Source organism: Anomaloglossus baeobatrachus, unplaced genomic scaffold (genome assembly GCF_048569485.1).
Source record: "Anomaloglossus baeobatrachus isolate aAnoBae1 unplaced genomic scaffold, aAnoBae1.hap1 Scaffold_3405, whole genome shotgun sequence".
Taxonomy (NCBI): Eukaryota; Metazoa; Chordata; class Amphibia; order Anura; family Aromobatidae; genus Anomaloglossus; species Anomaloglossus baeobatrachus.
Window position 1 is genome coordinate 1 of NW_027442777.1, and position 26331 is coordinate 26331.

At 46.8% G+C, this 26331-nt stretch overlaps 16 non-coding genes and 1 pseudogene across 16 annotated transcripts; all 17 read left to right on the top strand.

Moving 5' to 3' along the window:
* Positions 1-468: 468 nt before the first annotated feature.
* Positions 469-659, top strand: LOC142271884 (U2 spliceosomal RNA). Its single transcript, XR_012736858.1, has one exon. It is a non-coding gene; the product is annotated as a U2 spliceosomal RNA (small nuclear RNA).
* A 2185-nt stretch (positions 660-2844) lies between these two features.
* On the top strand, positions 2845-3040 carry LOC142271925 (U2 spliceosomal RNA). The gene has a single exon (XR_012736893.1). It is a non-coding gene; the product is annotated as a U2 spliceosomal RNA (small nuclear RNA).
* Positions 3041-4427: 1387 nt separating this feature from the next.
* LOC142271897 (U2 spliceosomal RNA) lies at positions 4428-4618 on the top strand. Its single transcript, XR_012736869.1, has one exon. It is a non-coding gene; the product is annotated as a U2 spliceosomal RNA (small nuclear RNA).
* A 1387-nt stretch (positions 4619-6005) lies between these two features.
* Positions 6006-6196, top strand: LOC142271909 (U2 spliceosomal RNA). The gene has a single exon (XR_012736880.1). It is a non-coding gene; the product is annotated as a U2 spliceosomal RNA (small nuclear RNA).
* A 1387-nt stretch (positions 6197-7583) lies between these two features.
* Positions 7584-7710, top strand: LOC142271934 (U2 spliceosomal RNA; annotated as a pseudogene).
* Positions 7711-8394: 684 nt separating this feature from the next.
* On the top strand, positions 8395-8590 carry LOC142271927 (U2 spliceosomal RNA). The gene has a single exon (XR_012736895.1). It is a non-coding gene; the product is annotated as a U2 spliceosomal RNA (small nuclear RNA).
* A 1387-nt stretch (positions 8591-9977) lies between these two features.
* LOC142271921 (U2 spliceosomal RNA) lies at positions 9978-10168 on the top strand. Its single transcript, XR_012736891.1, has one exon. It is a non-coding gene; the product is annotated as a U2 spliceosomal RNA (small nuclear RNA).
* Positions 10169-11555: 1387 nt separating this feature from the next.
* Positions 11556-11746, top strand: LOC142271933 (U2 spliceosomal RNA). Its single transcript, XR_012736897.1, has one exon. It is a non-coding gene; the product is annotated as a U2 spliceosomal RNA (small nuclear RNA).
* A 1387-nt stretch (positions 11747-13133) lies between these two features.
* LOC142271886 (U2 spliceosomal RNA) lies at positions 13134-13324 on the top strand. Its single transcript, XR_012736859.1, has one exon. It is a non-coding gene; the product is annotated as a U2 spliceosomal RNA (small nuclear RNA).
* A 1387-nt stretch (positions 13325-14711) lies between these two features.
* On the top strand, positions 14712-14902 carry LOC142271887 (U2 spliceosomal RNA). Its single transcript, XR_012736860.1, has one exon. It is a non-coding gene; the product is annotated as a U2 spliceosomal RNA (small nuclear RNA).
* A 1387-nt stretch (positions 14903-16289) lies between these two features.
* On the top strand, positions 16290-16480 carry LOC142271888 (U2 spliceosomal RNA). The gene has a single exon (XR_012736861.1). It is a non-coding gene; the product is annotated as a U2 spliceosomal RNA (small nuclear RNA).
* A 1387-nt stretch (positions 16481-17867) lies between these two features.
* LOC142271889 (U2 spliceosomal RNA) lies at positions 17868-18058 on the top strand. The gene has a single exon (XR_012736862.1). It is a non-coding gene; the product is annotated as a U2 spliceosomal RNA (small nuclear RNA).
* A 1387-nt stretch (positions 18059-19445) lies between these two features.
* On the top strand, positions 19446-19636 carry LOC142271890 (U2 spliceosomal RNA). Its single transcript, XR_012736863.1, has one exon. It is a non-coding gene; the product is annotated as a U2 spliceosomal RNA (small nuclear RNA).
* A 1387-nt stretch (positions 19637-21023) lies between these two features.
* On the top strand, positions 21024-21214 carry LOC142271891 (U2 spliceosomal RNA). Its single transcript, XR_012736864.1, has one exon. It is a non-coding gene; the product is annotated as a U2 spliceosomal RNA (small nuclear RNA).
* A 1387-nt stretch (positions 21215-22601) lies between these two features.
* On the top strand, positions 22602-22792 carry LOC142271892 (U2 spliceosomal RNA). Its single transcript, XR_012736865.1, has one exon. It is a non-coding gene; the product is annotated as a U2 spliceosomal RNA (small nuclear RNA).
* A 1387-nt stretch (positions 22793-24179) lies between these two features.
* LOC142271893 (U2 spliceosomal RNA) lies at positions 24180-24370 on the top strand. Its single transcript, XR_012736866.1, has one exon. It is a non-coding gene; the product is annotated as a U2 spliceosomal RNA (small nuclear RNA).
* Positions 24371-25757: 1387 nt separating this feature from the next.
* Positions 25758-25948, top strand: LOC142271894 (U2 spliceosomal RNA). The gene has a single exon (XR_012736867.1). It is a non-coding gene; the product is annotated as a U2 spliceosomal RNA (small nuclear RNA).
* The last annotated feature ends 383 nt before the right edge of the window (positions 25949-26331 follow it).

Consider the following 26331-nt stretch of genomic DNA (forward strand, 5'->3'; position numbering starts at 1 on the left):
GGCAATCTCTTTTTTTCCCGGGTGGTAGGGGGATGACAGGAGAAGGGAAGCGGGTGGTGAGAAAGGTACAGAGGGCAGGGTTTGGGGGCTGGGAAGGAAAGGGAAAAGATTAGGGTTTGGGGATGATGAAAGGGCTTTCTACGGGTAAGGATGGCAAAGGGTGGCAGTGACGGAAAGTCAGGCAACCTGTCCTGTCCGTCTTTTTGTATCGTGAATTGGAAAGACTGCAAGGGGGAGGGGAGTTGCTTGCGCCCTAAAGGAGGAGTTATTCAGATTCATTGCAGTGGGCGGCGGCTGCAAAACGCACCATTCTTCTTGTTTTGGCTCTGCAAAGCAGCCTTTTCAAGGGTTGGCTTGGGTGACAAAATGTCTTGTGTAGGCGTGGGTTTGTCTCCCTCTCGCTCTCTCTCCCTAAGATGTGTCCGGCATAGGCCAGGGTGCCACTCGAGGCCCAAACCAATTCTGGTTATCGCTTCTCGGCCTTTTGGCTAAGATCAAGTGTAGTATCTGTTCTTATCAGTTTAATATCTGATACGTCCCCTATCTGGGGACCATATATTAAATGGATTTTTAGAACAGGGAGATGGAAAAAGAGCTTGCTCTGTCCACTCCACGCATTGACCTGGTATTGCAGTACCTCCAGGAACGGTGCACCCCTTCTTAACCCAGTTTCCAAAAGCAGAACTCAATTCACCTGATTCATATTAGCCCGATTTAATGAATTGGAAGAAAGCATACGTCTTCATATGCACCTCAATTTGGCCCATTCACTTTTCACACTTCCTCCTTTTGTTTTTTATCTTTCACACTTTTGACTTTCTTTATTCATCCAAATAGCAAACTCATCACCACTCAACCTGACCAACTCGGCTATGTCCCCGTGCTGCAGTTCTCTGTCTTATCTAGATCATTTGCAATTGAATGGAATAGATCCCTTTTGGACAAAGTGGATTCACCTGCTGCTGCAGTGACCACAGGTGTGATAACATCTAGAATTGGCATCTGGTGCGATCTCTCCGCTTCCACTCCAAAGAAAGTTACCTGTTTATTCCTATCATGCATTGGTTTTTGGGGTTTTCTTTGAGTAATGATGATCTCTTTAGTAGTCTGTTGGCGCCCTCTCCTGGAGGAATAGTTTGCTTGCTCTTGGACATTCTAAAAGAGAGGTCATGATAGACATTGAGCTTCTGAGCTCAATTGGGGACAGTCATGGGTGATGAATGTTTGCAACCTACTGCGAAGCCTCATACCGCAATATAAGGAACGTCAAATACTAAGAAAGGGCGGCCTATGAAAGAATTACTACTTTCAATAAGTACACTTAAACGGCTAATTGGGAATAGAAAAACTGTAAAAAGCCCTCTGAGAAAGCCCCCCTCTAACCTTTGATAGTAAGCTTTTCTGTAGTCTGCCTGTTGATGTATTTTCCGTTTGAACTGTGCACAACATGAAGAGACGGAACACTGGCGGCTTGTCACAATGCCCCCCGATGACATCACAATAGCGCTGCTGCCTAGAAAACAAGCTGCGCAGAAGAAGTTGTTCTTTGGGTGGGAGGGTGGGCTAGTGGAAGGAGGGGGCAATCTCTTTTTTTCCCGGGTGGTAGGGGGATGACAGGAGAAGGGAAGCGGGTGGTGAGAAAGGTACAGAGGGCAGGGTTTGGGGGCTGGGAAGGAAAGGGAAAAGATTAGGGTTTGGGGATGATGAAAGGGCTTTCTACGGGTAAGGATGGCAAAGGGTGGCAGTGACGGAAAGTCAGGCAACCTGTCCTGTCCGTCTTTTTGTATCGTGAATTGGAAAGACTGCAAGGGGGAGGGGAGTTGCTTGCGCCCTAAAGGAGGAGTTATTCAGATTCATTGCAGTGGGCGGCGGCTGCAAAACGCACCATTCTTCTTGTTTTGGCTCTGCAAAGCAGCCTTTTCAAGGGTTGGCTTGGGTGACAAAATGTCTTGTGTAGGCGTGGGTTTGTCTCCCTCTCGCTCTCTCTCCCTAAGATGTGTCCGGCATAGGCCAGGGTGCCACTCGAGGCCCAAACCAATTCTGGTTATCGCTTCTCGGCCTTTTGGCTAAGATCAAGTGTAGTGTTGTTCGAAGAGGTGGTTTAAGCTCCAGGCCACCTTAGTACAATGATACAATGCACACTGGAAGGTTGCGCTTGCTAGTACTCTGGGTGGATAGTATATTCATCTAGAGGAAAACATGGCCCTACCAGGATCGAGGCTATTAGACTGAGTAAGGGTGGGGGGCTATGGTACAACGTGACCCAGGACTGACGACCCTGGAGTGAGTCTGAGCTTGCTGGCTTGGGACCCCGGCAAGCCTTGGGCTCTGTAGCACACCGTACCTTGCCTTTCCATACTTTTTGAGCATATTACCCTATCCCGGCCTTCTGGCTAGGAAGGGAAATTTTTATAATCCCGGTCGGAGGTCTGGTCAGCTTTGGGCTGAGAAACTAACACCCGGTTGGAGGTCTGGCTCAGCTTCGGCTGAGAAACCAACACCCGGTTGGAGGTCTGGGTCAGCTTCGGCTGAGAAACCAACACCCGGTTGGAGGTCCGGTTAGCCTTGGGCTGAGAAACCAACACCGGTTGACGGTCCGGGCAGTTTCGGCTGCGAAACCAACAACTAGTAGCTCTCTACTCCACTTGGGTAAGATGCCTGGGTGGACGCTGGGAGCAACGACAAGGCTCAACCAGGCTTCGGCTTGGGGGAGCACCGAAGATCCCTGACCCTTGCTGTGGCCTTCTGGCTCGGAGGGACGGGGTTGATTTTTGGGGACCCTCTCCTCACGGTGGGGTCCACACGAATCCTAGCCTTTGCACTGTTTTTGGTGTGACTTCGGTCATGCATTTTTTGTGGTGCTTTGGAAAGCTTCATTAAATCAAAATCTGTTCTTATCAGTTTAATATCTGATACGTCCCCTATCTGGGGACCATATATTAAATGGATTTTTAGAACAGGGAGATGGAAAAAGAGCTTGCTCTGTCCACTCCACGCATTGACCTGGTATTGCAGTACCTCCAGGAACGGTGCACCCCTTCTTAACCCAGTTTCCAAAAGCAGAACTCAATTCACCTGATTCATATTAGCCCGATTTAATGAATTGGAAGAAAGCATACGTCTTCATATGCACCTCAATTTGGCCCATTCACTTTTCACACTTCCTCCTTTTGTTTTTTATCTTTCACACTTTTGACTTTCTTTATTCATCCAAATAGCAAACTCATCACCACTCAACCTGACCAACTCGGCTATGTCCCCGTGCTGCAGTTCTCTGTCTTATCTAGATCATTTGCAATTGAATGGAATAGATCCCTTTTGGACAAAGTGGATTCACCTGCTGCTGCAGTGACCACAGGTGTGATAACATCTAGAATTGGCATCTGGTGCGATCTCTCCGCTTCCACTCCAAAGAAAGTTACCTGTTTATTCCTATCATGCATTGGTTTTTGGGGTTTTCTTTGAGTAATGATGATCTCTTTAGTAGTCTGTTGGCGCCCTCTCCTGGAGGAATAGTTTGCTTGCTCTTGGACATTCTAAAAGAGAGGTCATGATAGACATTGAGCTTCTGAGCTCAATTGGGGACAGTCATGGGTGATGAATGTTTGCAACCTACTGCGAAGCCTCATACCGCAATATAAGGAACGTCAAATACTAAGAAAGGGCGGCCTATGAAAGAATTACTACTTTCAATAAGTACACTTAAACGGCTAATTGGGAATAGAAAAACTGTAAAAAGCCCTCTGAGAAAGCCCCCCTCTAACCTTTGATAGTAAGCTTTTCTGTAGTCTGCCTGTTGATGTATTTTCCGTTTGAACTGTGCACAACATGAAGAGACGGAACACTGGCGGCTTGTCACAATGCCCCCCGATGACATCACAATAGCGCTGCTGCCTAGAAAACAAGCTGCGCAGAAGAAGTTGTTCTTTGGGTGGGAGGGTGGGCTAGTGGAAGGAGGGGGCAATCTCTTTTTTTCCCGGGTGGTAGGGGGATGACAGGAGAAGGGAAGCGGGTGGTGAGAAAGGTACAGAGGGCAGGGTTTGGGGGCTGGGAAGGAAAGGGAAAAGATTAGGGTTTGGGGATGATGAAAGGGCTTTCTACGGGTAAGGATGGCAAAGGGTGGCAGTGACGGAAAGTCAGGCAACCTGTCCTGTCCGTCTTTTTGTATCGTGAATTGGAAAGACTGCAAGGGGGAGGGGAGTTGCTTGCGCCCTAAAGGAGGAGTTATTCAGATTCATTGCAGTGGGCGGCGGCTGCAAAACGCACCATTCTTCTTGTTTTGGCTCTGCAAAGCAGCCTTTTCAAGGGTTGGCTTGGGTGACAAAATGTCTTGTGTAGGCGTGGGTTTGTCTCCCTCTCGCTCTCTCTCCCTAAGATGTGTCCGGCATAGGCCAGGGTGCCACTCGAGGCCCAAACCAATTCTGGTTATCGCTTCTCGGCCTTTTGGCTAAGATCAAGTGTAGTATCTGTTCTTATCAGTTTAATATCTGATACGTCCCCTATCTGGGGACCATATATTAAATGGATTTTTAGAACAGGGAGATGGAAAAAGAGCTTGCTCTGTCCACTCCACGCATTGACCTGGTATTGCAGTACCTCCAGGAACGGTGCACCCCTTCTTAACCCAGTTTCCAAAAGCAGAACTCAATTCACCTGATTCATATTAGCCCGATTTAATGAATTGGAAGAAAGCATACGTCTTCATATGCACCTCAATTTGGCCCATTCACTTTTCACACTTCCTCCTTTTGTTTTTTATCTTTCACACTTTTGACTTTCTTTATTCATCCAAATAGCAAACTCATCACCACTCAACCTGACCAACTCGGCTATGTCCCCGTGCTGCAGTTCTCTGTCTTATCTAGATCATTTGCAATTGAATGGAATAGATCCCTTTTGGACAAAGTGGATTCACCTGCTGCTGCAGTGACCACAGGTGTGATAACATCTAGAATTGGCATCTGGTGCGATCTCTCCGCTTCCACTCCAAAGAAAGTTACCTGTTTATTCCTATCATGCATTGGTTTTTGGGGTTTTCTTTGAGTAATGATGATCTCTTTAGTAGTCTGTTGGCGCCCTCTCCTGGAGGAATAGTTTGCTTGCTCTTGGACATTCTAAAAGAGAGGTCATGATAGACATTGAGCTTCTGAGCTCAATTGGGGACAGTCATGGGTGATGAATGTTTGCAACCTACTGCGAAGCCTCATACCGCAATATAAGGAACGTCAAATACTAAGAAAGGGCGGCCTATGAAAGAATTACTACTTTCAATAAGTACACTTAAACGGCTAATTGGGAATAGAAAAACTGTAAAAAGCCCTCTGAGAAAGCCCCCCTCTAACCTTTGATAGTAAGCTTTTCTGTAGTCTGCCTGTTGATGTATTTTCCGTTTGAACTGTGCACAACATGAAGAGACGGAACACTGGCGGCTTGTCACAATGCCCCCCGATGACATCACAATAGCGCTGCTGCCTAGAAAACAAGCTGCGCAGAAGAAGTTGTTCTTTGGGTGGGAGGGTGGGCTAGTGGAAGGAGGGGGCAATCTCTTTTTTTCCCGGGTGGTAGGGGGATGACAGGAGAAGGGAAGCGGGTGGTGAGAAAGGTACAGAGGGCAGGGTTTGGGGGCTGGGAAGGAAAGGGAAAAGATTAGGGTTTGGGGATGATGAAAGGGCTTTCTACGGGTAAGGATGGCAAAGGGTGGCAGTGACGGAAAGTCAGGCAACCTGTCCTGTCCGTCTTTTTGTATCGTGAATTGGAAAGACTGCAAGGGGGAGGGGAGTTGCTTGCGCCCTAAAGGAGGAGTTATTCAGATTCATTGCAGTGGGCGGCGGCTGCAAAACGCACCATTCTTCTTGTTTTGGCTCTGCAAAGCAGCCTTTTCAAGGGTTGGCTTGGGTGACAAAATGTCTTGTGTAGGCGTGGGTTTGTCTCCCTCTCGCTCTCTCTCCCTAAGATGTGTCCGGCATAGGCCAGGGTGCCACTCGAGGCCCAAACCAATTCTGGTTATCGCTTCTCGGCCTTTTGGCTAAGATCAAGTGTAGTATCTGTTCTTATCAGTTTAATATCTGATACGTCCCCTATCTGGGGACCATATATTAAATGGATTTTTAGAACAGGGAGATGGAAAAAGAGCTTGCTCTGTCCACTCCACGCATTGACCTGGTATTGCAGTACCTCCAGGAACGGTGCACCCCTTCTTAACCCAGTTTCCAAAAGCAGAACTCAATTCACCTGATTCATATTAGCCCGATTTAATGAATTGGAAGAAAGCATACGTCTTCATATGCACCTCAATTTGGCCCATTCACTTTTCACACTTCCTCCTTTTGTTTTTTATCTTTCACACTTTTGACTTTCTTTATTCATCCAAATAGCAAACTCATCACCACTCAACCTGACCAACTCGGCTATGTCCCCGTGCTGCAGTTCTCTGTCTTATCTAGATCATTTGCAATTGAATGGAATAGATCCCTTTTGGACAAAGTGGATTCACCTGCTGCTGCAGTGACCACAGGTGTGATAACATCTAGAATTGGCATCTGGTGCGATCTCTCCGCTTCCACTCCAAAGAAAGTTACCTGTTTATTCCTATCATGCATTGGTTTTTGGGGTTTTCTTTGAGTAATGATGATCTCTTTAGTAGTCTGTTGGCGCCCTCTCCTGGAGGAATAGTTTGCTTGCTCTTGGACATTCTAAAAGAGAGGTCATGATAGACATTGAGCTTCTGAGCTCAATTGGGGACAGTCATGGGTGATGAATGTTTGCAACCTACTGCGAAGCCTCATACCGCAATATAAGGAACGTCAAATACTAAGAAAGGGCGGCCTATGAAAGAATTACTACTTTCAATAAGTACACTTAAACGGCTAATTGGGAATAGAAAAACTGTAAAAAGCCCTCTGAGAAAGCCCCCCTCTAACCTTTGATAGTAAGCTTTTCTGTAGTCTGCCTGTTGATGTATTTTCCGTTTGAACTGTGCACAACATGAAGAGACGGAACACTGGCGGCTTGTCACAATGCCCCCCGATGACATCACAATAGCGCTGCTGCCTAGAAAACAAGCTGCGCAGAAGAAGTTGTTCTTTGGGTGGGAGGGTGGGCTAGTGGAAGGAGGGGGCAATCTCTTTTTTTCCCGGGTGGTAGGGGGATGACAGGAGAAGGGAAGCGGGTGGTGAGAAAGGTACAGAGGGCAGGGTTTGGGGGCTGGGAAGGAAAGGGAAAAGATTAGGGTTTGGGGATGATGAAAGGGCTTTCTACGGGTAAGGATGGCAAAGGGTGGCAGTGACGGAAAGTCAGGCAACCTGTCCTGTCCGTCTTTTTGTATCGTGAATTGGAAAGACTGCAAGGGGGAGGGGAGTTGCTTGCGCCCTAAAGGAGGAGTTATTCAGATTCATTGCAGTGGGCGGCGGCTGCAAAACGCACCATTCTTCTTGTTTTGGCTCTGCAAAGCAGCCTTTTCAAGGGTTGGCTTGGGTGACAAAATGTCTTGTGTAGGCGTGGGTTTGTCTCCCTCTCGCTCTCTCTCCCTAAGATGTGTCCGGCATAGGCCAGGGTGCCACTCGAGGCCCAAACCAATTCTGGTTATCGCTTCTCGGCCTTTTGGCTAAGATCAAGTGTAGTATCTGTGAGGCTCGGCAGATGCAATGCACACTGGAAGGTTGTGCTTGCTAGTACTCTTGATGTATAGTATATTCATCTAGAGGAAAACATGGCCCTACCAGGATCGAGGCTATTAGACTGAGTAAGTGTGGGGGCTATGGTGCAATGTGCCCCAGGACTGACGACCCTGGAGTGAGTCTGAGCTTGCTGGCTTGGGACCCCGGCGAGCCTTGGGCTCTGTAGCACACCGTACCTTGCCCTTTCATACTTTCTGAGCATATTGCTCTATCCCGGCCTTCTGGCTAGGAAGGGAAATTTTTATAATCATGGTCGGAGGTCCGTTCAGCTTTGGGCTGAGAAACCAACACCCGGTTGGAGGTCCGGGTCAGCTTCGGCTGAGAAACCAACACCCGGTTGGAGGTCTGGGTCAGCTTCGGCTGAGAAACCAACACCCGGTTGGAGGTCCGGGTCAGCTTCGGCTGAGAAACCAACACCCGGTTGGAGGTCCGGTTAGCCTTGGGCTGAGAAACCAACACCGGTTGACGGTCCGGGCAGTTTCGGCTGCAAAACCAACAACTAGTAGCTCTCTACTCCACTTGGGTAAGATGCCTGGGTGGACGCTGGGAGCAACGACAAGGCTCAACCAGGCTTCGGCTTGGGGGAGCACCGAAGATCCCTGACCCTTGCTGTGGCCTTCTGGCTCGGAGGGACGGGGTTGATTTTTGGGGACCCTCTCCTCACGGAGGGGTCCACACGAATCCTAGCCTTTGCACTGTTTTTGGTGTGACTTCGGTCATGCATTTTTTGCGGTGCTTTGGAAAGCTTCATTAAATCAAAATCTGTTCTTATCAGTTTAATATCTGATACGTCCCCTATCTGGGGACCATATATTAAATGGATTTTTAGAACAGGGAGATGGAAAAAGAGCTTGCTCTGTCCACTCCACGCATTGACCTGGTATTGCAGTACCTCCAGGAACGGTGCACCCCTTCTTAACCCAGTTTCCAAAAGCAGAACTCAATTCACCTGATTCATATTAGCCCGATTTAATGAATTGGAAGAAAGCATACGTCTTCATATGCACCTCAATTTGGCCCATTCACTTTTCACACTTCCTCCTTTTGTTTTTTATCTTTCACACTTTTGACTTTCTTTATTCATCCAAATAGCAAACTCATCACCACTCAACCTGACCAACTCGGCTATGTCCCCGTGCTGCAGTTCTCTGTCTTATCTAGATCATTTGCAATTGAATGGAATAGATCCCTTTTGGACAAAGTGGATTCACCTGCTGCTGCAGTGACCACAGGTGTGATAACATCTAGAATTGGCATCTGGTGCGATCTCTCCGCTTCCACTCCAAAGAAAGTTACCTGTTTATTCCTATCATGCATTGGTTTTTGGGGTTTTCTTTGAGTAATGATGATCTCTTTAGTAGTCTGTTGGCGCCCTCTCCTGGAGGAATAGTTTGCTTGCTCTTGGACATTCTAAAAGAGAGGTCATGATAGACATTGAGCTTCTGAGCTCAATTGGGGACAGTCATGGGTGATGAATGTTTGCAACCTACTGCGAAGCCTCATACCGCAATATAAGGAACGTCAAATACTAAGAAAGGGCGGCCTATGAAAGAATTACTACTTTCAATAAGTACACTTAAACGGCTAATTGGGAATAGAAAAACTGTAAAAAGCCCTCTGAGAAAGCCCCCCTCTAACCTTTGATAGTAAGCTTTTCTGTAGTCTGCCTGTTGATGTATTTTCCGTTTGAACTGTGCACAACATGAAGAGACGGAACACTGGCGGCTTGTCACAATGCCCCCCGATGACATCACAATAGCGCTGCTGCCTAGAAAACAAGCTGCGCAGAAGAAGTTGTTCTTTGGGTGGGAGGGTGGGCTAGTGGAAGGAGGGGGCAATCTCTTTTTTTCCCGGGTGGTAGGGGGATGACAGGAGAAGGGAAGCGGGTGGTGAGAAAGGTACAGAGGGCAGGGTTTGGGGGCTGGGAAGGAAAGGGAAAAGATTAGGGTTTGGGGATGATGAAAGGGCTTTCTACGGGTAAGGATGGCAAAGGGTGGCAGTGACGGAAAGTCAGGCAACCTGTCCTGTCCGTCTTTTTGTATCGTGAATTGGAAAGACTGCAAGGGGGAGGGGAGTTGCTTGCGCCCTAAAGGAGGAGTTATTCAGATTCATTGCAGTGGGCGGCGGCTGCAAAACGCACCATTCTTCTTGTTTTGGCTCTGCAAAGCAGCCTTTTCAAGGGTTGGCTTGGGTGACAAAATGTCTTGTGTAGGCGTGGGTTTGTCTCCCTCTCGCTCTCTCTCCCTAAGATGTGTCCGGCATAGGCCAGGGTGCCACTCGAGGCCCAAACCAATTCTGGTTATCGCTTCTCGGCCTTTTGGCTAAGATCAAGTGTAGTATCTGTTCTTATCAGTTTAATATCTGATACGTCCCCTATCTGGGGACCATATATTAAATGGATTTTTAGAACAGGGAGATGGAAAAAGAGCTTGCTCTGTCCACTCCACGCATTGACCTGGTATTGCAGTACCTCCAGGAACGGTGCACCCCTTCTTAACCCAGTTTCCAAAAGCAGAACTCAATTCACCTGATTCATATTAGCCCGATTTAATGAATTGGAAGAAAGCATACGTCTTCATATGCACCTCAATTTGGCCCATTCACTTTTCACACTTCCTCCTTTTGTTTTTTATCTTTCACACTTTTGACTTTCTTTATTCATCCAAATAGCAAACTCATCACCACTCAACCTGACCAACTCGGCTATGTCCCCGTGCTGCAGTTCTCTGTCTTATCTAGATCATTTGCAATTGAATGGAATAGATCCCTTTTGGACAAAGTGGATTCACCTGCTGCTGCAGTGACCACAGGTGTGATAACATCTAGAATTGGCATCTGGTGCGATCTCTCCGCTTCCACTCCAAAGAAAGTTACCTGTTTATTCCTATCATGCATTGGTTTTTGGGGTTTTCTTTGAGTAATGATGATCTCTTTAGTAGTCTGTTGGCGCCCTCTCCTGGAGGAATAGTTTGCTTGCTCTTGGACATTCTAAAAGAGAGGTCATGATAGACATTGAGCTTCTGAGCTCAATTGGGGACAGTCATGGGTGATGAATGTTTGCAACCTACTGCGAAGCCTCATACCGCAATATAAGGAACGTCAAATACTAAGAAAGGGCGGCCTATGAAAGAATTACTACTTTCAATAAGTACACTTAAACGGCTAATTGGGAATAGAAAAACTGTAAAAAGCCCTCTGAGAAAGCCCCCCTCTAACCTTTGATAGTAAGCTTTTCTGTAGTCTGCCTGTTGATGTATTTTCCGTTTGAACTGTGCACAACATGAAGAGACGGAACACTGGCGGCTTGTCACAATGCCCCCCGATGACATCACAATAGCGCTGCTGCCTAGAAAACAAGCTGCGCAGAAGAAGTTGTTCTTTGGGTGGGAGGGTGGGCTAGTGGAAGGAGGGGGCAATCTCTTTTTTTCCCGGGTGGTAGGGGGATGACAGGAGAAGGGAAGCGGGTGGTGAGAAAGGTACAGAGGGCAGGGTTTGGGGGCTGGGAAGGAAAGGGAAAAGATTAGGGTTTGGGGATGATGAAAGGGCTTTCTACGGGTAAGGATGGCAAAGGGTGGCAGTGACGGAAAGTCAGGCAACCTGTCCTGTCCGTCTTTTTGTATCGTGAATTGGAAAGACTGCAAGGGGGAGGGGAGTTGCTTGCGCCCTAAAGGAGGAGTTATTCAGATTCATTGCAGTGGGCGGCGGCTGCAAAACGCACCATTCTTCTTGTTTTGGCTCTGCAAAGCAGCCTTTTCAAGGGTTGGCTTGGGTGACAAAATGTCTTGTGTAGGCGTGGGTTTGTCTCCCTCTCGCTCTCTCTCCCTAAGATGTGTCCGGCATAGGCCAGGGTGCCACTCGAGGCCCAAACCAATTCTGGTTATCGCTTCTCGGCCTTTTGGCTAAGATCAAGTGTAGTATCTGTTCTTATCAGTTTAATATCTGATACGTCCCCTATCTGGGGACCATATATTAAATGGATTTTTAGAACAGGGAGATGGAAAAAGAGCTTGCTCTGTCCACTCCACGCATTGACCTGGTATTGCAGTACCTCCAGGAACGGTGCACCCCTTCTTAACCCAGTTTCCAAAAGCAGAACTCAATTCACCTGATTCATATTAGCCCGATTTAATGAATTGGAAGAAAGCATACGTCTTCATATGCACCTCAATTTGGCCCATTCACTTTTCACACTTCCTCCTTTTGTTTTTTATCTTTCACACTTTTGACTTTCTTTATTCATCCAAATAGCAAACTCATCACCACTCAACCTGACCAACTCGGCTATGTCCCCGTGCTGCAGTTCTCTGTCTTATCTAGATCATTTGCAATTGAATGGAATAGATCCCTTTTGGACAAAGTGGATTCACCTGCTGCTGCAGTGACCACAGGTGTGATAACATCTAGAATTGGCATCTGGTGCGATCTCTCCGCTTCCACTCCAAAGAAAGTTACCTGTTTATTCCTATCATGCATTGGTTTTTGGGGTTTTCTTTGAGTAATGATGATCTCTTTAGTAGTCTGTTGGCGCCCTCTCCTGGAGGAATAGTTTGCTTGCTCTTGGACATTCTAAAAGAGAGGTCATGATAGACATTGAGCTTCTGAGCTCAATTGGGGACAGTCATGGGTGATGAATGTTTGCAACCTACTGCGAAGCCTCATACCGCAATATAAGGAACGTCAAATACTAAGAAAGGGCGGCCTATGAAAGAATTACTACTTTCAATAAGTACACTTAAACGGCTAATTGGGAATAGAAAAACTGTAAAAAGCCCTCTGAGAAAGCCCCCCTCTAACCTTTGATAGTAAGCTTTTCTGTAGTCTGCCTGTTGATGTATTTTCCGTTTGAACTGTGCACAACATGAAGAGACGGAACACTGGCGGCTTGTCACAATGCCCCCCGATGACATCACAATAGCGCTGCTGCCTAGAAAACAAGCTGCGCAGAAGAAGTTGTTCTTTGGGTGGGAGGGTGGGCTAGTGGAAGGAGGGGGCAATCTCTTTTTTTCCCGGGTGGTAGGGGGATGACAGGAGAAGGGAAGCGGGTGGTGAGAAAGGTACAGAGGGCAGGGTTTGGGGGCTGGGAAGGAAAGGGAAAAGATTAGGGTTTGGGGATGATGAAAGGGCTTTCTACGGGTAAGGATGGCAAAGGGTGGCAGTGACGGAAAGTCAGGCAACCTGTCCTGTCCGTCTTTTTGTATCGTGAATTGGAAAGACTGCAAGGGGGAGGGGAGTTGCTTGCGCCCTAAAGGAGGAGTTATTCAGATTCATTGCAGTGGGCGGCGGCTGCAAAACGCACCATTCTTCTTGTTTTGGCTCTGCAAAGCAGCCTTTTCAAGGGTTGGCTTGGGTGACAAAATGTCTTGTGTAGGCGTGGGTTTGTCTCCCTCTCGCTCTCTCTCCCTAAGATGTGTCCGGCATAGGCCAGGGTGCCACTCGAGGCCCAAACTAATTCTGGTTATCGCTTCTCGGCCTTTTGGCTAAGATCAAGTGTAGTATCTGTTCTTATCAGTTTAATATCTGATACGTCCCCTATCTGGGGACCATATATTAAATGGATTTTTAGAACAGGGAGATGGAAAAAGAGCTTGCTCTGTCCACTCCACGCATTGACCTGGTATTGCAGTACCTCCAGGAACGGTGCACCCCTTCTTAACCCAGTTTCCAAAAGCAGAACTCAATTCACCTGATTCATATTAGCCCGATTTAATGAATTGGAAGAAAGCATACGTCTTCATATGCACCTCAATTTGGCCCATTCACTTTTCACACTTCCTCCTTTTGTTTTTTATCTTTCACACTTTTGACTTTCTTTATTCATCCAAATAGCAAACTCATCACCACTCAACCTGACCAACTCGGCTATGTCCCCGTGCTGCAGTTCTCTGTCTTATCTAGATCATTTGCAATTGAATGGAATAGATCCCTTTTGGACAAAGTGGATTCACCTGCTGCTGCAGTGACCACAGGTGTGATAACATCTAGAATTGGCATCTGGTGCGATCTCTCCGCTTCCACTCCAAAGAAAGTTACCTGTTTATTCCTATCATGCATTGGTTTTTGGGGTTTTCTTTGAGTAATGATGATCTCTTTAGTAGTCTGTTGGCGCCCTCTCCTGGAGGAATAGTTTGCTTGCTCTTGGACATTCTAAAAGAGAGGTCATGATAGACATTGAGCTTCTGAGCTCAATTGGGGACAGTCATGGGTGATGAATGTTTGCAACCTACTGCGAAGCCTCATACCGCAATATAAGGAACGTCAAATACTAAGAAAGGGCGGCCTATGAAAGAATTACTACTTTCAATAAGTACACTTAAACGGCTAATTGGGAATAGAAAAACTGTAAAAAGCCCTCTGAGAAAGCCCCCCTCTAACCTTTGATAGTAAGCTTTTCTGTAGTCTGCCTGTTGATGTATTTTCCGTTTGAACTGTGCACAACATGAAGAGACGGAACACTGGCGGCTTGTCACAATGCCCCCCGATGACATCACAATAGCGCTGCTGCCTAGAAAACAAGCTGCGCAGAAGAAGTTGTTCTTTGGGTGGGAGGGTGGGCTAGTGGAAGGAGGGGGCAATCTCTTTTTTTCCCGGGTGGTAGGGGGATGACAGGAGAAGGGAAGCGGGTGGTGAGAAAGGTACAGAGGGCAGGGTTTGGGGGCTGGGAAGGAAAGGGAAAAGATTAGGGTTTGGGGATGATGAAAGGGCTTTCTACGGGTAAGGATGGCAAAGGGTGGCAGTGACGGAAAGTCAGGCAACCTGTCCTGTCCGTCTTTTTGTATCGTGAATTGGAAAGACTGCAAGGGGGAGGGGAGTTGCTTGCGCCCTAAAGGAGGAGTTATTCAGATTCATTGCAGTGGGCGGCGGCTGCAAAACGCACCATTCTTCTTGTTTTGGCTCTGCAAAGCAGCCTTTTCAAGGGTTGGCTTGGGTGACAAAATGTCTTGTGTAGGCGTGGGTTTGTCTCCCTCTCGCTCTCTCTCCCTAAGATGTGTCCGGCATAGGCCAGGGTGCCACTCGAGGCCCAAACCAATTCTGGTTATCGCTTCTCGGCCTTTTGGCTAAGATCAAGTGTAGTATCTGTTCTTATCAGTTTAATATCTGATACGTCCCCTATCTGGGGACCATATATTAAATGGATTTTTAGAACAGGGAGATGGAAAAAGAGCTTGCTCTGTCCACTCCACGCATTGACCTGGTATTGCAGTACCTCCAGGAACGGTGCACCCCTTCTTAACCCAGTTTCCAAAAGCAGAACTCAATTCACCTGATTCATATTAGCCCGATTTAATGAATTGGAAGAAAGCATACGTCTTCATATGCACCTCAATTTGGCCCATTCACTTTTCACACTTCCTCCTTTTGTTTTTTATCTTTCACACTTTTGACTTTCTTTATTCATCCAAATAGCAAACTCATCACCACTCAACCTGACCAACTCGGCTATGTCCCCGTGCTGCAGTTCTCTGTCTTATCTAGATCATTTGCAATTGAATGGAATAGATCCCTTTTGGACAAAGTGGATTCACCTGCTGCTGCAGTGACCACAGGTGTGATAACATCTAGAATTGGCATCTGGTGCGATCTCTCCGCTTCCACTCCAAAGAAAGTTACCTGTTTATTCCTATCATGCATTGGTTTTTGGGGTTTTCTTTGAGTAATGATGATCTCTTTAGTAGTCTGTTGGCGCCCTCTCCTGGAGGAATAGTTTGCTTGCTCTTGGACATTCTAAAAGAGAGGTCATGATAGACATTGAGCTTCTGAGCTCAATTGGGGACAGTCATGGGTGATGAATGTTTGCAACCTACTGCGAAGCCTCATACCGCAATATAAGGAACGTCAAATACTAAGAAAGGGCGGCCTATGAAAGAATTACTACTTTCAATAAGTACACTTAAACGGCTAATTGGGAATAGAAAAACTGTAAAAAGCCCTCTGAGAAAGCCCCCCTCTAACCTTTGATAGTAAGCTTTTCTGTAGTCTGCCTGTTGATGTATTTTCCGTTTGAACTGTGCACAACATGAAGAGACGGAACACTGGCGGCTTGTCACAATGCCCCCCGATGACATCACAATAGCGCTGCTGCCTAGAAAACAAGCTGCGCAGAAGAAGTTGTTCTTTGGGTGAGAGGGTGGGCTAGTGGAAGGAGGGGGCAATCTCTTTTTTTCCCGGGTGGTAGGGGGATGACAGGAGAAGGGAAGCGGGTGGTGAGAAAGGTACAGAGGGCAGGGTTTGGGGGCTGGGAAGGAAAGGGAAAAGATTAGGGTTTGGGGATGATGAAAGGGCTTTCTACGGGTAAGGATGGCAAAGGGTGGCAGTGACGGAAAGTCAGGCAACCTGTCCTGTCCGTCTTTTTGTATCGTGAATTGGAAAGACTGCAAGGGGGAGGGGAGTTGCTTGCGCCCTAAAGGAGGAGTTATTCAGATTCATTGCAGTGGGCGGCGGCTGCAAAACGCACCATTCTTCTTGTTTTGGCTCTGCAAAGCAGCCTTTTCAAGGGTTGGCTTGGGTGACAAAATGTCTTGTGTAGGCGTGGGTTTGTCTCCCTCTCGCTCTCTCTCCCTAAGATGTGTCCGGCATAGGCCAGGGTGCCACTCGAGGCCCAAACCAATTCTGGTTATCGCTTCTCGGCCTTTTGGCTAAGATCAAGTGTAGTATCTGTTCTTATCAGTTTAATATCTGATACGTCCCCTATCTGGGGACCATATATTAAATGGATTTTTAGAACAGGGAGATGGAAAAAGAGCTTGCTCTGTCCACTCCACGCATTGACCTGGTATTGCAGTACCTCCAGGAACGGTGCACCCCTTCTTAACCCAGTTTCCAAAAGCAGAACTCAATTCACCTGATTCATATTAGCCCGATTTAATGAATTGGAAGAAAGCATACGTCTTCATATGCACCTCAATTTGGCCCATTCACTTTTCACACTTCCTCCTTTTGTTTTTTATCTTTCACACTTTTGACTTTCTTTATTCATCCAAATAGCAAACTCATCACCACTCAACCTGACCAACTCGGCTATGTCCCCGTGCTGCAGTTCTCTGTCTTATCTAGATCATTTGCAATTGAATGGAATAGATCCCTTTTGGACAAAGTGGATTCACCTGCTGCTGCAGTGACCACAGGTGTGATAACATCTAGAATTGGCATCTGGTGCGATCTCTCCGCTTCCACTCCAAAGAAAGTTACCTGTTTATTCCTATCATGCATTGGTTTTTGGGGTTTTCTTTGAGTAATGATGATCTCTTTAGTAGTCTGTTGGCGCCCTCTCCTGGAGGAATAGTTTGCTTGCTCTTGGACATTCTAAAAGAGAGGTCATGATAGACATTGAGCTTCTGAGCTCAATTGGGGACAGTCATGGGTGATGAATGTTTGCAACCTACTGCGAAGCCTCATACCGCAATATAAGGAACGTCAAATACTAAGAAAGGGCGGCCTATGAAAGAATTACTACTTTCAATAAGTACACTTAAACGGCTAATTGGGAATAGAAAAACTGTAAAAAGCCCTCTGAGAAAGCCCCCCTCTAACCTTTGATAGTAAGCTTTTCTGTAGTCTGCCTGTTGATGTATTTTCCGTTTGAACTGTGCACAACATGAAGAGACGGAACACTGGCGGCTTGTCACAATGCCCCCCGATGACATCACAATAGCGCTGCTGCCTAGAAAACAAGCTGCGCAGAAGAAGTTGTTCTTTGGGTGGGAGGGTGGGCTAGTGGAAGGAGGGGGCAATCTCTTTTTTTCCCGGGTGGTAGGGGGATGACAGGAGAAGGGAAGCGGGTGGTGAGAAAGGTACAGAGGGCAGGGTTTGGGGGCTGGGAAGGAAAGGGAAAAGATTAGGGTTTGGGGATGATGAAAGGGCTTTCTACGGGTAAGGATGGCAAAGGGTGGCAGTGACGGAAAGTCAGGCAACCTGTCCTGTCCGTCTTTTTGTATCGTGAATTGGAAAGACTGCAAGGGGGAGGGGAGTTGCTTGCGCCCTAAAGGAGGAGTTATTCAGATTCATTGCAGTGGGCGGCGGCTGCAAAACGCACCATTCTTCTTGTTTTGGCTCTGCAAAGCAGCCTTTTCAAGGGTTGGCTTGGGTGACAAAATGTCTTGTGTAGGCGTGGGTTTGTCTCCCTCTCGCTCTCTCTCCCTAAGATGTGTCCGGCATAGGCCAGGGTGCCACTCGAGGCCCAAACCAATTCTGGTTATCGCTTCTCGGCCTTTTGGCTAAGATCAAGTGTAGTATCTGTTCTTATCAGTTTAATATCTGATACGTCCCCTATCTGGGGACCATATATTAAATGGATTTTTAGAACAGGGAGATGGAAAAAGAGCTTGCTCTGTCCACTCCACGCATTGACCTGGTATTGCAGTACCTCCAGGAACGGTGCACCCCTTCTTAACCCAGTTTCCAAAAGCAGAACTCAATTCACCTGATTCATATTAGCCCGATTTAATGAATTGGAAGAAAGCATACGTCTTCATATGCACCTCAATTTGGCCCATTCACTTTTCACACTTCCTCCTTTTGTTTTTTATCTTTCACACTTTTGACTTTCTTTATTCATCCAAATAGCAAACTCATCACCACTCAACCTGACCAACTCGGCTATGTCCCCGTGCTGCAGTTCTCTGTCTTATCTAGATCATTTGCAATTGAATGGAATAGATCCCTTTTGGACAAAGTGGATTCACCTGCTGCTGCAGTGACCACAGGTGTGATAACATCTAGAATTGGCATCTGGTGCGATCTCTCCGCTTCCACTCCAAAGAAAGTTACCTGTTTATTCCTATCATGCATTGGTTTTTGGGGTTTTCTTTGAGTAATGATGATCTCTTTAGTAGTCTGTTGGCGCCCTCTCCTGGAGGAATAGTTTGCTTGCTCTTGGACATTCTAAAAGAGAGGTCATGATAGACATTGAGCTTCTGAGCTCAATTGGGGACAGTCATGGGTGATGAATGTTTGCAACCTACTGCGAAGCCTCATACCGCAATATAAGGAACGTCAAATACTAAGAAAGGGCGGCCTATGAAAGAATTACTACTTTCAATAAGTACACTTAAACGGCTAATTGGGAATAGAAAAACTGTAAAAAGCCCTCTGAGAAAGCCCCCCTCTAACCTTTGATAGTAAGCTTTTCTGTAGTCTGCCTGTTGATGTATTTTCCGTTTGAACTGTGCACAACATGAAGAGACGGAACACTGGCGGCTTGTCACAATGCCCCCCGATGACATCACAATAGCGCTGCTGCCTAGAAAACAAGCTGCGCAGAAGAAGTTGTTCTTTGGGTGGGAGGGTGGGCTAGTGGAAGGAGGGGGCAATCTCTTTTTTTCCCGGGTGGTAGGGGGATGACAGGAGAAGGGAAGCGGGTGGTGAGAAAGGTACAGAGGGCAGGGTTTGGGGGCTGGGAAGGAAAGGGAAAAGATTAGGGTTTGGGGATGATGAAAGGGCTTTCTACGGGTAAGGATGGCAAAGGGTGGCAGTGACGGAAAGTCAGGCAACCTGTCCTGTCCGTCTTTTTGTATCGTGAATTGGAAAGACTGCAAGGGGGAGGGGAGTTGCTTGCGCCCTAAAGGAGGAGTTATTCAGATTCATTGCAGTGGGCGGCGGCTGCAAAACGCACCATTCTTCTTGTTTTGGCTCTGCAAAGCAGCCTTTTCAAGGGTTGGCTTGGGTGACAAAATGTCTTGTGTAGGCGTGGGTTTGTCTCCCTCTCGCTCTCTCTCCCTAAGATGTGTCCGGCATAGGCCAGGGTGCCACTCGAGGCCCAAACCAATTCTGGTTATCGCTTCTCGGCCTTTTGGCTAAGATCAAGTGTAGTATCTGTTCTTATCAGTTTAATATCTGATACGTCCCCTATCTGGGGACCATATATTAAATGGATTTTTAGAACAGGGAGATGGAAAAAGAGCTTGCTCTGTCCACTCCACGCATTGACCTGGTATTGCAGTACCTCCAGGAACGGTGCACCCCTTCTTAACCCAGTTTCCAAAAGCAGAACTCAATTCACCTGATTCATATTAGCCCGATTTAATGAATTGGAAGAAAGCATACGTCTTCATATGCACCTCAATTTGGCCCATTCACTTTTCACACTTCCTCCTTTTGTTTTTTATCTTTCACACTTTTGACTTTCTTTATTCATCCAAATAGCAAACTCATCACCACTCAACCTGACCAACTCGGCTATGTCCCCGTGCTGCAGTTCTCTGTCTTATCTAGATCATTTGCAATTGAATGGAATAGATCCCTTTTGGACAAAGTGGATTCACCTGCTGCTGCAGTGACCACAGGTGTGATAACATCTAGAATTGGCATCTGGTGCGATCTCTCCGCTTCCACTCCAAAGAAAGTTACCTGTTTATTCCTATCATGCATTGGTTTTTGGGGTTTTCTTTGAGTAATGATGATCTCTTTAGTAGTCTGTTGGCGCCCTCTCCTGGAGGAATAGTTTGCTTGCTCTTGGACATTCTAAAAGAGAGGTCATGATAGACATTGAGCTTCTGAGCTCAATTGGGGACAGTCATGGGTGATGAATGTTTGCAACCTACTGCGAAGCCTCATACCGCAATATAAGGAACGTCAAATACTAAGAAAGGGCGGCCTATGAAAGAATTACTACTTTCAATAAGTACACTTAAACGGCTAATTGGGAATAGAAAAACTGTAAAAAGCCCTCTGAGAAAGCCCCCCTCTAACCTTTGATAGTAAGCTTTTCTGTAGTCTGCCTGTTGATGTATTTTCCGTTTGAACTGTGCACAACATGAAGAGACGGAACACTGGCGGCTTGTCACAATGCCCCCCGATGACATCACAATAGCGCTGCTGCCTAGAAAACAAGCTGCGCAGAAGAAGTTGTTCTTTGGGTGGGAGGGTGGGCTAGTGGAAGGAGGGGGCAATCTCTTTTTTTCCCGGGTGGTAGGGGGATGACAGGAGAAGGGAAGCGGGTGGTGAGAAAGGTACAGAGGGCAGGGTTTGGGGGCTGGGAAGGAAAGGGAAAAGATTAGGGTTTGGGGATGATGAAAGGGCTTTCTACGGGTAAGGATGGCAAAGGGTGGCAGTGACGGAAAGTCAGGCAACCTGTCCTGTCCGTCTTTTTGTATCGTGAATTGGAAAGACTGCAAGGGGGAGGGGAGTTGCTTGCGCCCTAAAGGAGGAGTTATTCAGATTCATTGCAGTGGGCGGCGGCTGCAAAACGCACCATTCTTCTTGTTTTGGCTCTGCAAAGCAGCCTTTTCAAGGGTTGGCTTGGGTGACAAAATGTCTTGTGTAGGCGTGGGTTTGTCTCCCTCTCGCTCTCTCTCCCTAAGATGTGTCCGGCATAGGCCAGGGTGCCACTCGAGGCCCAAACCAATTCTGGTTATCGCTTCTCGGCCTTTTGGCTAAGATCAAGTGTAGTATCTGTTCTTATCAGTTTAATATCTGATACGTCCCCTATCTGGGGACCATATATTAAATGGATTTTTAGAACAGGGAGATGGAAAAAGAGCTTGCTCTGTCCACTCCACGCATTGACCTGGTATTGCAGTACCTCCAGGAACGGTGCACCCCTTCTTAACCCAGTTTCCAAAAGCAGAACTCAATTCACCTGATTCATATTAGCCCGATTTAATGAATTGGAAGAAAGCATACGTCTTCATATGCACCTCAATTTGGCCCATTCACTTTTCACACTTCCTCCTTTTGTTTTTTATCTTTCACACTTTTGACTTTCTTTATTCATCCAAATAGCAAACTCATCACCACTCAACCTGACCAACTCGGCTATGTCCCCGTGCTGCAGTTCTCTGTCTTATCTAGATCATTTGCAATTGAATGGAATAGATCCCTTTTGGACAAAGTGGATTCACCTGCTGCTGCAGTGACCACAGGTGTGATAACATCTAGAATTGGCATCTGGTGCGATCTCTCCGCTTCCACTCCAAAGAAAGTTACCTGTTTATTCCTATCATGCATTGGTTTTTGGGGTTTTCTTTGAGTAATGATGATCTCTTTAGTAGTCTGTTGGCGCCCTCTCCTGGAGGAATAGTTTGCTTGCTCTTGGACATTCTAAAAGAGAGGTCATGATAGACATTGAGCTTCTGAGCTCAATTGGGGACAGTCATGGGTGATGAATGTTTGCAACCTACTGCGAAGCCTCATACCGCAATATAAGGAACGTCAAATACTAAGAAAGGGCGGCCTATGAAAGAATTACTACTTTCAATAAGTACACTTAAACGGCTAATTGGGAATAGAAAAACTGTAAAAAGCCCTCTGAGAAAGCCCCCCTCTAACCTTTGATAGTAAGCTTTTCTGTAGTCTGCCTGTTGATGTATTTTCCGTTTGAACTGTGCACAACATGAAGAGACGGAACACTGGCGGCTTGTCACAATGCCCCCCGATGACATCACAATAGCGCTGCTGCCTAGAAAACAAGCTGCGCAGAAGAAGTTGTTCTTTGGGTGGGAGGGTGGGCTAGTGGAAGGAGGGGGCAATCTCTTTTTTTCCCGGGTGGTAGGGGGATGACAGGAGAAGGGAAGCGGGTGGTGAGAAAGGTACAGAGGGCAGGGTTTGGGGGCTGGGAAGGAAAGGGAAAAGATTAGGGTTTGGGGATGATGAAAGGGCTTTCTACGGGTAAGGATGGCAAAGGGTGGCAGTGACGGAAAGTCAGGCAACCTGTCCTGTCCGTCTTTTTGTATCGTGAATTGGAAAGACTGCAAGGGGGAGGGGAGTTGCTTGCGCCCTAAAGGAGGAGTTATTCAGATTCATTGCAGTGGGCGGCGGCTGCAAAACGCACCATTCTTCTTGTTTTGGCTCTGCAAAGCAGCCTTTTCAAGGGTTGGCTTGGGTGACAAAATGTCTTGTGTAGGCGTGGGTTTGTCTCCCTCTCGCTCTCTCTCCCTAAGATGTGTCCGGCATAGGCCAGGGTGCCACTCGAGGCCCAAACCAATTCTGGTTATCGCTTCTCGGCCTTTTGGCTAAGATCAAGTGTAGTATCTGTTCTTATCAGTTTAATATCTGATACGTCCCCTATCTGGGGACCATATATTAAATGGATTTTTAGAACAGGGAGATGGAAAAAGAGCTTGCTCTGTCCACTCCACGCATTGACCTGGTATTGCAGTACCTCCAGGAACGGTGCACCCCTTCTTAACCCAGTTTCCAAAAGCAGAACTCAATTCACCTGATTCATATTAGCCCGATTTAATGAATTGGAAGAAAGCATACGTCTTCATATGCACCTCAATTTGGCCCATTCACTTTTCACACTTCCTCCTTTTGTTTTTTATCTTTCACACTTTTGACTTTCTTTATTCATCCAAATAGCAAACTCATCACCACTCAACCTGACCAACTCGGCTATGTCCCCGTGCTGCAGTTCTCTGTCTTATCTAGATCATTTGCAATTGAATGGAATAGATCCCTTTTGGACAAAGTGGATTCACCTGCTGCTGCAGTGACCACAGGTGTGATAACATCTAGAATTGGCATCTGGTGCGATCTCTCCGCTTCCACTCCAAAGAAAGTTACCTGTTTATTCCTATCATGCATTGGTTTTTGGGGTTTTCTTTGAGTAATGATGATCTCTTTAGTAGTCTGTTGGCGCCCTCTCCTGGAGGAATAGTTTGCTTGCTCTTGGACATTCTAAAAGAGAGGTCATGATAGACATTGAGCTTCTGAGCTCAATTGGGGACAGTCATGGGTGATGAATGTTTGCAACCTACTGCGAAGCCTCATACCGCAATATAAGGAACGTCAAATACTAAGAAAGGGCGGCCTATGAAAGAATTACTACTTTCAATAAGTACACTTAAACGGCTAATTGGGAATAGAAAAACTGTAAAAAGCCCTCTGAGAAAGCCCCCCTCTAACCTTTGATAGTAAGCTTTTCTGTAGTCTGCCTGTTGATGTATTTTCCGTTTGAACTGTGCACAACATGAAGAGACGGAACACTGGCGGCTTGTCACAATGCCCCCCGATGACATCACAATAGCGCTGCTGCCTAGAAAACAAGCTGCGCAGAAGAAGTTGTTCTTTGGGTGGGAGGGTGGGCTAGTGGAAGGAGGGGGCAATCTCTTTTTTTCCCGGGTGGTAGGGGGATGACAGGAGAAGGGAAGCGGGTGGTGAGAAAGGTACAGAGGGCAGGGTTTGGGGGCTGGGAAGGAAAGGGAAAAGATTAGGGTTTGGGGATGATGAAAGGGCTTTCTACGGGTAAGGATGGCAAAGGGTGGCAGTGACGGAAAGTCAGGCAACCTGTCCTGTCCGTCTTTTTGTATCGTGAATTGGAAAGACTGCAAGGGGGAGGGGAGTTGCTTGCGCCCTAAAGGAGGAGTTATTCAGATTCATTGCAGTGGGCGGCGGCTGCAAAACGCACCATTCTTCTTGTTTTGGCTCTGCAAAGCAGCCTTTTCAAGGGTTGGCTTGGGTGACAAAATGTCTTGTGTAGGCGTGGGTTTGTCTCCCTCTCGCTCTCTCTCCCTAAGATGTGTCCGGCATAGGCCAGGGTGCCACTCGAGGCCCAAACCAATTCTGGTTATCGCTTCTCGGCCTTTTGGCTAAGATCAAGTGTAGTATCTGTTCTTATCAGTTTAATATCTGATACGTCCCCTATCTGGGGACCATATATTAAATGGATTTTTAGAACAGGGAGATGGAAAAAGAGCTTGCTCTGTCCACTCCACGCATTGACCTGGTATTGCAGTACCTCCAGGAACGGTGCACCCCTTCTTAACCCAGTTTCCAAAAGCAGAACTCAATTCACCTGATTCATATTAGCCCGATTTAATGAATTGGAAGAAAGCATACGTCTTCATATGCACCTCAATTTGGCCCATTCACTTTTCACACTTCCTCCTTTTGTTTTTTATCTTTCACACTTTTGACTTTCTTTATTCATCCAAATAGCAAACTCATCACCACTCAACCTGACCAACTCGGCTATGTCCCCGTGCTGCAGTTCTCTGTCTTATCTAGATCATTTGCAATTGAATGGAATAGATCCCTTTTGGACAAAGTGGATTCACCTGCTGCTGCAGTGACCACAGGTGTGATAACATCTAGAATTGGCATCTGGTGCGATCTCTCCGCTTCCACTCCAAAGAAAGTTACCTGTTTATTCCTATCATGCATTGGTTTTTGGGGTTTTCTTTGAGTAATGATGATCTCTTTAGTAGTCTGTTGGCGCCCTCTCCTGGAGGAATAGTTTGCTTGCTCTTGGACATTCTAAAAGAGAGGTCATGATAGACATTGAGCTTCTGAGCTCAATTGGGGACAGTCATGGGTGATGAATGTTTGCAACCTACTGCGAAGCCTCATACCGCAATATAAGGAACGTCAAATACTAAGAAAGGGCGGCCTATGAAAGAATTACTACTTTCAATAAGTACACTTAAACGGCTAATTGGGAATAGAAAAACTGTAAAAAGCCCTCTGAGAAAGCCCCCCTCTAACCTTTGATAGTAAGCTTTTCTGTAGTCTGCCTGTTGATGTATTTTCCGTTTGAACTGTGCACAACATGAAGAGACGGAACACTGGCGGCTTGTCACAATGCCCCCCGATGACATCACAATAGCGCTGCTGCCTAGAAAACAAGCTGCGCAGAAGAAGTTGTTCTTTGGGTGGGAGGGTGGGCTAGTGGAAGGAGGGGGCAATCTCTTTTTTTCCCGGGTGGTAGGGGGATGACAGGAGAAGGGAAGCGGGTGGTGAGAAAGGTACAGAGGGCAGGGTTTGGGGGCTGGGAAGGAAAGGGAAAAGATTAGGGTTTGGGGATGATGAAAGGGCTTTCTACGGGTAAGGATGGCAAAGGGTGGCAGTGACGGAAAGTCAGGCAACCTGTCCTGTCCGTCTTTTTGTATCGTGAATTGGAAAGACTGCAAGGGGGAGGGGAGTTGCTTGCGCCCTAAAGGAGGAGTTATTCAGATTCATTGCAGTGGGCGGCGGCTGCAAAACGCACCATTCTTCTTGTTTTGGCTCTGCAAAGCAGCCTTTTCAAGGGTTGGCTTGGGTGACAAAATGTCTTGTGTAGGCGTGGGTTTGTCTCCCTCTCGCTCTCTCTCCCTAAGATGTGTCCGGCATAGGCCAGGGTGCCACTCGAGGCCCAAACCAATTCTGGTTATCGCTTCTCGGCCTTTTGGCTAAGATCAAGTGTAGTATCTGTTCTTATCAGTTTAATATCTGATACGTCCCCTATCTGGGGACCATATATTAAATGGATTTTTAGAACAGGGAGATGGAAAAAGAGCTTGCTCTGTCCACTCCACGCATTGACCTGGTATTGCAGTACCTCCAGGAACGGTGCACCCCTTCTTAACCCAGTTTCCAAAAGCAGAACTCAATTCACCTGATTCATATTAGCCCGATTTAATGAATTGGAAGAAAGCATACGTCTTCATATGCACCTCAATTTGGCCCATTCACTTTTCACACTTCCTCCTTTTGTTTTTTATCTTTCACACTTTTGACTTTCTTTATTCATCCAAATAGCAAACTCATCACCACTCAACCTGACCAACTCGGCTATGTCCCCGTGCTGCAGTTCTCTGTCTTATCTAGATCATTTGCAATTGAATGGAATAGATCCCTTTTGGACAAAGTGGATTCACCTGCTGCTGCAGTGACCACAGGTGTGATAACATCTAGAATTGGCATCTGGTGCGATCTCTCCGCTTCCACTCCAAAGAAAGTTACC